The 10,782-nt window shown below is 39.2% G+C and overlaps 1 protein-coding gene across 6 annotated transcripts in view; it reads right to left on the bottom strand.

Annotated features, from left to right (window-relative positions):
* Window positions 1-5,644: 5,644 nt before the first annotated feature.
* The window catches only part of LOC123503738, a 69,957-nt gene continuing 64,819 nt past the window's right edge, over window positions 5,645-10,782 (bottom strand). For 5 of the 6 annotated variants that reach the window (XM_045253734.1, XM_045253731.1, XM_045253729.1 and 2 more), the window contains one exon: window positions 9,827-10,017. The gene's annotated coding sequence lies outside the window, so the exon portion shown is untranslated. Of the gene's footprint in view, window positions 6,043-9,826; window positions 10,018-10,782 lie in introns of those variants that run through there. The other variant, XM_045253730.1, reaches the window with a different exon arrangement.

Below are 10,782 nucleotides of genomic sequence, written 5' to 3'. Positions count from 1 at the left end.
CGACGACGACGACGACGACAACAACACGTACCACCACCACCACGACCAACAACAACAACAACAACAACAACAACAACAACAACAACAACAACAATAACAATAACAACAACAAAATATTTCAGTCACTGACAGAAGTATCCAGTTGACCTTAACCTTCTCTATGTAGATAATCTACACAAGAAGGTCCTCCAGCTTTTACTCCTTTCTCTTTTTACAAGTGTAATATCATCGAGAGAGAGAGAGAGAGAGAGAGAGAGAGAGAGAGAGAGAGAGAGAGAGAGAGTCAATAAGAAATATGCAAGTCCGTAATTATTGTATTTGTGATCAATCTGTATTAAGTAATGATATATAAGAAAAAAAACAACCTTCAGGCCATTTTTTTCACCAGATATACAGTAATTATTTTCCCTTTATCTATATGAACATGTGTATTGCATGTGTATATGATTTTGTCCAACCCTATATATATGTTCACCCCCAAAGAAGGCTTCTCATGCACCCAAGTCCACCGAGGCTTAAAAAAAACCCACTTTATTATCTAATTTTTATGAATGATTTACCGCGTCTAAATCTTCGTGGCATGGCTCAGTGTGGTACCCAAGAATAAAAAACGTTCCTCCTTTTTTTTTTTTTTTAACAAAGGAAAGAGACAGACAGACACAATAGCTGTTTTTGTTTATTGGTTGTTACATTGAAAAGAAGCAGGCGTATTGTAATATACCATAGTATGGTTAAGACATTCAGGACCAAAATGTCATCTAATGGTTAATGCGCGTTCGTATTTCAGTGAGGAGTTAAAAGTGAGGAACCAGCAGGATTCACATTTCTTTATACCCATTCATATTGTTATTATTGTCACGATATAAGTACAGGAAAGTTTGCACCTATCTATATAAAGCAGTATCAATATTACTTTCTTTTCAAATAATATGCTTGTTTATACTCTGTATTGTACATTGTAGCTACTTAAGCTAACCAACATAGTACAGAAGCGTTACCTGGCATCAACTCGCCAATTCTTCCTGGCTTTCCAGCCTTTGGTGCTGCCAGGAGGAGGACGAGTGAGCACCAAACCTTCACTACTTTTAAATGTCTATAGTTGAGTTGATACGGAATTTTAAGAGTTTCTACGTTTCTACAACATCTTATTACTAGACCAAAATAGAACCACAGAGGCACGACTACGTACCTATTTAATTAAGGTGAGTACAGCCGTGACACAGTGACTCTCACCTGATACTCTCATCTGGTAGGCCATCCCCTGTGAGGTACAGTGTCACAGAGAGGAGAATGGACATGCAAAGTGGGGACAGCCAAGGCACGCCAGTCCCTTTACATTCTATAATTACAAGTGAGTATTATTGTAATGTATATGGACTGAGTTGTGTGCCTTATGCAGCAAGTGGTAGTGACACCTGGTTGTTCCAGTGATGTTATCCCACAGGGGCCGCCAGATCCCTCCCAACTGTTTCAGCCTGCCAGTTTGCTGGTTATAATACTTTTCTCTTATATATCCTAACGATAACATTACGCTTCTATATCATGTTTTTTATGGTTTCTATAAATATTTTGTTGCATTTGAAATGTTTTTCGCCTCTGTTCATCAAATATGTGCCGTTTAGTGGTGTTTTATTTCGTAAATATGAGCCTTTTCAAAAGTAAAAATTTCAAGCTATAACTGTTTGATCTGCTGCAGTTTCTGACGAGAAAGCCAGACGTTACCCTACGGAACGAGCTCAGAGCTCATTATTTCCGATCTTGGGATAGGCCTGAGACCAGGCACACACCACACACCGGGACAACAAGGTCACAACTCCTCGATTTACATCCCGTACTACTCACCGCTAGGTGAACAGGGGCTACACGTGAAAGGAGACACACCCAAATATCTCCACCCGGCCGGGGAATCGAACCCCGGTCCTCTGGCTTGTGAAGCCAGCACTCTAACCACCGAGTTACCGGGCCATTATGATATCACAGAATCGGATATGCTATTATAACTGTATCACACTGCCATTTTTTTTTTTTTTTTTTTTTTTGTCAAATAGGTGGGTTTTATAATGATGTTTAGTCAGGGCTGTCCCTGACCAAAATAGAATCCTAAGCGAAAAAAAAATTTCGAGGCCCCTCCCCAGCCATACCCAATCCCAAATGTATATTAGGTACAGAATCGATTGGTATCCATCATTGCAGGGATGACACGTGCGGTGTCAGATTACAACAGCGCTCTAGCGTGCTTCCCAGCAGCGCATGTGCGCAAAATGCGTTTCCTCGCGCAGGGGCACTTATGGATCGCGGGGCCCTAGGCACTGCGCGTGTTCTGCATGAAGGCAAGGGTTGCCCTGTGTTTAGTCCTATTAAACGTTCATTGTATATATATTTTTTCATTTGTTTACGATTCTCAGTCATAGTCTGGATCATTCTGCAATGCCTTAAAAGATAGCTCACACTGTAAAGTGTGTTAGTATACTCGCCAAATGAAAATAGTTAGATTTTACAGCAGTTTTTAATGTGTAGATTGGAGGATGTACCGATACCAGAATTTCGACCGATACCGATTCCACAAAATTTGGCCGATACTGATGCTACTAATGATACCGATACCGATACTACTATTGATACTAATGATGTACTGTACTAATACCAGAATTTGGCCGATACCGATACAAAAATTTGGCCGATACCGATACTACTATCGATATCGATTCTACAATTGATACTGATAACAGTTCACTAGAAACCAATGTATGATATTGTAACCCACAGTCGTAAGTGTTTTTTTTACATTATTATTATTATTATTATTATTATTATTATTATTATTATCATTATTATTATTATTATTATAATGATTATTATTGTTATTGTTATTATCATTTTTCATTATCATTATTGTTGTTTTTGTTATTAATGTTATTAACATTATAATTTTTATTACTATTATTTATATTTTTATTATTATTATTATTATTATTATTATTATTATTATTATTATTATTATTATTGTTGTTGTTGTTGTTGTTGTTGTTGTTGTTGTTGTTTGGTTATAGGATAGCTGTGATGTTAGATAAGATTGGGTTATATTTGATTAGTTTACATAAGTTAGATTAATGATGCTAGGACAAATCATAAGTTGAGAAAAATAACAAAGGTGATCACGAACAAACATTTGCCCTGCAATCTATATAGCACATTGTTTAGACTTTAGACTCTCGTTTTTCAAGTTTCAGTAATCTATAGGGAAATGAGAAGTCATACTGAGTGTTATGGGTCCCAATATTTTGCCCAAAGGCGGAAAATTTGACACGTCAGTTATAAATACGTACTGCTAAACGCTCCTTTAATCATCACCCGCATATTGAGTGTTCTCATGAATTTTGTTTGCATATTGCTTTCCAACAATCTTAGTTGCCAAATGCGTATGCACTTCAGCAACATTTCCAGTGCAATGTTACCACGTGAGCGAAAGACACCAAAGCTGTGCGCAGAACATCCGGCCGGATGAAGCACACACACACACACACACACACACACACACACAGATATACTAGGAATGAAGCCATCCCTCTCTGTCTTTTATGTGATAATTTAAAGGTATTCATCATTCTTTATTTTAATAGGCATCACTATGCGTGATGGCAGCTATTCCCATAATTTCGAAGACAGCTGTGTACAAGAGTGACCTCATTTGTTGTGTTCATTGAGAGAGAGAGAGAGAGAGAGAGAGAGAGAGAGAGAGAGAGAGAGAGAGAGAGAAATTTTCCTTATTTTAATGAAGATATTTACTAATCATGTTGCATGTGCTATGTATACCTAGTACATATATTGAATATAGTAAACTTTCAGGTACGACACATTATATACAAAACTTTCAGGCTGGTTCAGGGTGTGCCTTTCGAGCGGCACGGTGACACCGCTTGAACGTTTTGTCTTCACTAAAACTGCACTGTTGTGTTTTACCTTAAACTAAGCTTATTCAAGTTTCTTCCAGTCTGGTGACACTGCACTATAATATTTTGCCTTATCTAAACTGCACTGTTACGTTTTACCTTGAATTGAAATATGAGTGTTCTTGAGTGCTTAGCCTGGGAGTCAGTAGGTGAGGATTCTGTTACTCCAGCATCTGAATCATGTGTAATATTCTTTATAAAATTATGGGTTAAAGATAGCACAGCAGAAGTTGAAAAGAAACATATGCCATTGTATTCAAATAAATGTCTTTGATTACTTATACGAATATACTGCTGTCTTAGAACTAGAATTGTTACTGATAATTTCTACCTGTCAGAAGAATTAAAATCCTATAGGTAAGAAGTAAAACATGATAAAACTGGCAAACTCCAACTCACATACACACAGCAGCAGACTGCAGTATGCCTGTCTATATGCAAATACACACTATCCATCTATCCGCCCACCCGTCCACCAAACCATACACACACACACACACACACACACAAAGAAATTTAAAAGATGCAGAAAAACACAGATAAATGCACAAGTCTTTAGCATGCGAGTGAACAAGATGTGGGCGGTGTTGTCCTCCCACTTCTCTTTCTTACAGAGGTGAGGGATGTAGCAGGGCCCCCAATCCACTACTGACCTCGTACAAGTACGGTAGCAGTGGTAACTCATAAGCAAAGAATATATTATATTACTACGCAACATGGGCTCGATACGCTGTATTATACTAAATAATTTGGCATTATCATCAGTTTATTTTCATTAGTATGAACATCCAAAATAACTTAAGAGTGAGATATACCACATGATAAATTCTTTTAAATATCGGTAGTATCTGCAAAAAATAAGCCAACCGATAAATCGATACATCTCTAGTGTAAATTTTAATGTTTTTTTTTATTTTTCACATCATTTTGTTTTCATGCGTTCACAGTTCTAAGTAAGTGTTGGATGCCTGAGAATATAGTTTATATCGTCTAGCATTTACAAAAAAAAAAGTATGGAGTCGAAATAGCTGTTAGTTTTTGTAGTTTTAAAAGTGAAAATATTTGTATTTTTATCATACTTGATTTAGACATTTCTTTAAAATTACTTAGGTTGGAGATGTTTTGCTGTTTTGGATATTTGTTAAAGTATTGTTATGGCACCAACCCCCTTCACTGTGGTCCCCCACTGTCTCTTCATCCACACGCGGTAGGGCAGGGGAGGCCAGGGAGAGGACACGCAACACTTCACCTGCGTAAACCACACCACACGGAGGCCCGACACAGGACTTATCCAAGGTCCCCACTGAAGGCTGTCAGCGAGGAAACGCTCCCCTCGAAGCGCCTGGGTGGTGAACCGTGCCCCTCGCCTTACTGTATCCTCACGGCGAGTTGGGTAGGCAGCATGCAGCCCCTTCCCTTGGTGACCCCCTAACTAGCAGACAGCGCGGACAAGAGTACACAACTCCAGCAGTATGAGCTTCCCTCAGGCACTTAACGTCTTTCTAACTCAAGTAACAAAGCCAGGTTTTTTTTTTATTATCCTCCCTGTGTGGTTCATTTGCCAAACTCAATTCTGAGCTGTATCTAGTCCATTAAGGCTATCCCAGAGGCAGAGAGGATCAGAGAAAACCAAGCCTTCTCCAAGTCTGTTTATTACAAAGACAATTTGGCAGGACTAAATACCTCCTACCACTTTCCCACATGTACACGCGCTTCCTCGCTCTTCTCCACATGAACTATACATTAATCATACCGACAATACCCAGCCAGAAGTTTATTCATACGTAATACATTTCCCAATACAAAGAAACTTGCATAGGATAACTAAATAACTCTGGTTACAAGGGAAAAAAATATCTCCTCTCCACTTACAGGCTTCTATAAACGGGAAGGGGGGGGCTAACTTGCACCCGTTACGTAACATTATCTATCAGATTATAAAATATTAAGCATTTGGCCTTGGCTCCGTTTTTTCTATAAGACATTTTTTAAATAATTTACGTAATTTAGCAGATTCACTGCTGTTCCCGCTCACCCTGATGACGTCACAGGCAAGGTGGTTACTCATTATAGCTCTGGGTTGGCGTCGCTCCTGTAACGCATTGCGTTTCGTTAGTGTTTAGCCTAATATCTGGTCGTTTATACGTGTTCTCGTGTTTCTAGGTTTAGGTGTGTGGACAGTAGCAGCAGCTAAACCACAATACTCAACTTTCTCTCCACTTTATCGATATTTTGTCTAATGTCTAGCGTTTTGAAATGTTCCTAGGGTCAGACTGTAGAGAGAGAGAGAGAGAGAGAGAGGGGGAGGGAAGAAACAAAGAAGGACGAAGAAATAACGAAAAAAGAAGGCGAAAGAGGTGGAGATAGCCAAACCGCAACATTTAGCTAAGTCTCCCTTGTAATCTTATCGTTCTTTCAAAAAAAAATTTTGGGGAGGAGAGGTATATTTGAAGTGTTTTTAAGTGTTTGGTAGTGTTACAGAGTGCTTTGGGAGTTATAGATGTGCTTTGGGTGCATTTTGTGTGTTTTCAGTGTACGTTAGATATTTTCAGGTACTGTACATTTCACGTATCTTGAGTGTAAGAGTACGGTAGTGTAGAGGTGTCGTTTGAGTGTGTTTGAGAGGCATTTTGAAAGATTGTATGGTGGTTTGAGTATTTTGCGTTTGTTTTGGCTGTGTGGGGATGGTTTGGTATTTATTGGGTGTTTCTGGTGGGTTCTGTGTATTTGGGATCATTTTGAGGTGTAGCATGGTGTTTTGGAATAATTGTATTTGAAGTGGTTCAGGTGTGTGTGGTGTCTTGGGTGTGTGTGAAGGTGACTGGTGTATACTGGGTGATTCTAGTTTTAGGTGTGTTTATTGGTACTTTGAGGTGTTGCATGGTGTTTTGAGCGTTTTACATGGTTTGGATGTGTGTAAGGTGTTTTGTGTTGTGGTGGTATTGGTGTATATTGTGTTTTCCTAGTGAGTTCTAAGTGTATTTGCTGATATACTGAGGTGTTGAATGGTGTTTTGAGTTTGGTTTGGGTAAGTTATGAGTGTTATAAATATTTTGAGTGTCGGAATGGTGTGGGTATATGTGTGGTATTTAGAGTATTAAGGCGGGTTCACGTGTGTCAATTTGCGACTTTTTTTTTCTTTCTTTTCGTACGTATGTAGTTTCCGACTCGTCCTTTCTAGTTGGAAAGTGTCAGACATACCGCCTGAAAACTAGTTGGCGCCTTGGCGTGAATTGAAGGTAACAAACAGCTGCCCGTCAAGATGTCTTCCCTCCAATGACGATGCTGAAGCTGTGGTTGCTCTTCTTTCGGTGTTACGGAAGAGTCAACAGAAAAGAAAATGCCTGTGGATACGTCCCTGGCTAAGTAGCGGAAAGAAAGGAGTATCTACCACACTCTAAATTAGCCTACGTTTCTCATAAGAAAATTGTTAATCTTACGAAGACTGTGCACAGTTGCGATCAAATTAAATCCTGACAAGTCTTCAATCCTCACCTCCTTGCGTTGAGGGAAACAGTTCTTGTAGAGTGGCAGCTATTTCGTCGAACGACGATTTGCTCAAGCTTTTTTTTTTTTTTACTGTATACTTCATTTCTGGGGTCCCAGATGTGTTCTTTTTCCCTCACCAACTCTAAACTAATCTAAATTTGGAGAACACATTTTCAAAGTTTATTGCGTGACGTCACGACGTAAGTGAAGTCGCAAATCGACTAGCAACACTGAAACATGTTGGTCTTGATTTGTGACTGCTTTCTGCAGTCGCTAGGCGCCGATTGCGAGTCAGAAACTGTACGTACGTATATAAAAAAAAAAAAAAAAAAAAAAGTCAAATTGGCACATGTGAACCCTCTTTATTTTTAATACTTATTATTATTATTATTATTATTATTATTATTATGAAAGGTTCATTGTGTGTAAGTGCATACATACATACATATTTCCCTACAAAGATTCCTAAACAATGCCGGATTAACTTAGATTTCTCTAAATTTTTTCATTTCCTTAAAATGCTCACCTCTAGCACAATTTTTCTTAAAACAAATAAATTTCTTTGAAAGTGGAAAAATGTTGCTGGCCTCAGTTGCCTGCCATAGTGCCAGTGAGGGAGAGTAAGAAAGATATTATGTCCATGTGTTTCATGACATTCTTTGAAAGGAGAGTGGGTTTTAGTTATCTTGACGTAATTTCTTTGCTGGTGGTATTGGTTAATGAGTGTCTTTGCTTAGCCTTAGCTGGTGTCTACCTGGGATATGCATGTGCTATGACATAACATTGTGTGTAAGGGCTCAGCCTTGCCCCCATTCTGAAACACTTCTGACATGGATTTTCAAGGCTGTTTTTGCTGATTTAGTGGCACATTAACAATATTTTTATACTCGAAATTCTAAGTTATAAGTGTTTTTTTTAGTGCTTTTTGTATAATTCTAATTTATATGTGAGTCCAAATAAAAATGTGCTCTACGATCATCTGATGTGAGAGAAGAGTGAAAGAGAGTGCCTGGGAGCGAGAGAATAATGTCAAATTAAAGTAAGAGAGAAAGAGTGAGAGAGTACACTCGACCCTCGAAACAACGGACAAATGCGTGCACAACACTGTCCGTAGATTACAAAAGTCCGTTCTTTGCAAAAGTACGTAAAAAACTGTATAAAATGTACGTAAAATACTGTGTAATCATTAAGAAATCATTCAAGCAGTATTACAAAGCATTAAGTACAACAAATAACCTGAAATAGATGACATGAGCATGGTCAGTTAAATGAATATTAACGCTGTTGGTTGAAAACGCACGGACTGAAGATAAAACATGGCGGCAAACAGCTGATGATGCGACCGACCCGCCACCTACTGGACAATAATTTGCCGGGAACGGACAATCGCACGCATTTTAATATTCGTCCGTAGATTAAACCGGACTCCAGAATTTGTCCGTAGTTTCCGAAATCCGTTGATGGGAGGTCCGTTGTTTCGAGGGTCGAGTGTACTTTAAAGTTACTTTTATAGTTTTTGTGTGTTAGGAAAGTGTGTGTGTTTCACTGTTTGATCTGCTGCAGTCTCTGACGAGACAGCCAGATGTTACCCTACGGAACGAGCTCAGAGCTCATTATTTCCGATCTTCGGATAGGCCTGAGACCAGGCACACACCACACACCAGGACAACAAGGTCACAACTCCTCGATTTACATCCCGTACCTACTCACTGCTAGGTAAACAGGGGCTACACGTGAAAGGAGACACAACCAAATATCTCCGGTCCTCTGGCTTGTGAAGCCAGTGTGTGTGTGTGTGTGTGTGTGTGTGTAGAGAGAGAGAGAGAGAGAGAGAGAGAGAGAGAGAGAGAGAGAGAGAGAGAATGCCACAACTAATAAGTTATAAAACAAGTGGAAAAATTGATGCAGTAGCTAACGATAATACTTGGCCCTGCGATTTTTTCCCCTGTACCATGAACCAAAAAATAAAGCAAGGATGAAATCCTAGATAACAGGAAATTCGTGACTGAAATTAATGTGTTGCTAACCATGTTGTTAAAAAAAATAATTAGTAAATAAAAAAAGATAAATAGATAAAAATGAATAGATAAATAAAAACAAAAAATAAATAAAAACAAATAAAACAAATAAGAAAATTAAAGAAAACTATTTTTCTGACAAATGTCTTAGGTAGTCGCCCTGGCATGGGGCTACTCAGACTGTGAGATGATGGCTGAAAAAAATATTGACGTGTTGCTAATCCCTAATGAAAATGGACAAAAGGATTATTTAAAGTTGGAAAAAAAAAAAGAAGAAAACTGAACTGAAACTTCAAATGAGCTCACTTCCTAGGTAAGGGAAATTGAAAGTGGGAAGTTCTAGAGTTTATAGGTGAAAGAGACTAAATATTGAAAATACATACTATATTTGATTCCTGCATCATTTGGATGAATACAATATGGATACAATAAAGTAGATCTTGTGCAGATGCAGTTAGCAAGATGAAAAGCATTGCTGTGGAGTCTGTAACCAAAACACCAGGCTCTCACTCCCAAGGTATAATAGTAAACACCAACCTTCTCCTTCTCCCCACTCACCCCTGAAAAATAAAGTAAATACAAATAAAAACTGAAATGCAACTAAACTCCCCTAAACACTAAAAAATATGTAAGAGCTTCAGAAAATCACCCCCAAAATAAACTATAACACACACACACACACACACACACACACACACCGGTAAGCGGCGAGGCAAATGGGTAAGCCTCTTAATGCGTGGCCCCTGTTCACCTAGCAGTAAATAGGTATGGGATGTAACTCGAGGGATTGTGGCCTCGCTTTCCCGGTGTGTGTTGTGGTCTCAGTCCTACCCGAAGATCGGTCTATGAGCTCTGAGCTCACTCTGTAATGGGGAAGACTGGCTGGGTGACCAGCAGACGACCGAAGTGAATTACACACACACACACACACACACCAGAACACGCTCACATACTCACAGACTTAGACAAACATGCTCAAACACTCACACACTCATACATACATTCTTACAAGCTCGCACAAACATACACACACACCTTATTGTGTAGTGGTTAGCACCCTTGACTCACAATCAAGAGGGACCAGGCTCGAGTCCCAGGAGGCGGCGAGGCAAATGGGCAAGCCTCTTAATATGTAGCCCCTGTTCACCAAACTGCAAGTAGGTACGGGATGTAACTCAAGGGATTGTGGCCTCACTTTCCTGGTGTGTGGATTGTGTTGTGGTCTCAGTCCTACCCGAAGATTGGTCTATGAGATCTGGGCTCACTCCGTAATGGGGAAGACTGGCTGGGTGACCAGGAGACAACCATGGTGAATTACACACACT

The sequence above is a fragment of the Portunus trituberculatus genome, chromosome 14, assembly GCF_017591435.1.
Source record: "Portunus trituberculatus isolate SZX2019 chromosome 14, ASM1759143v1, whole genome shotgun sequence".
In the NCBI taxonomy this organism is placed as follows: domain Eukaryota; kingdom Metazoa; phylum Arthropoda; class Malacostraca; order Decapoda; family Portunidae; genus Portunus; species Portunus trituberculatus.
Note: the sequence above shows the minus strand (reverse complement) of the source record. Positions and strands in the feature narration are given on the sequence as shown.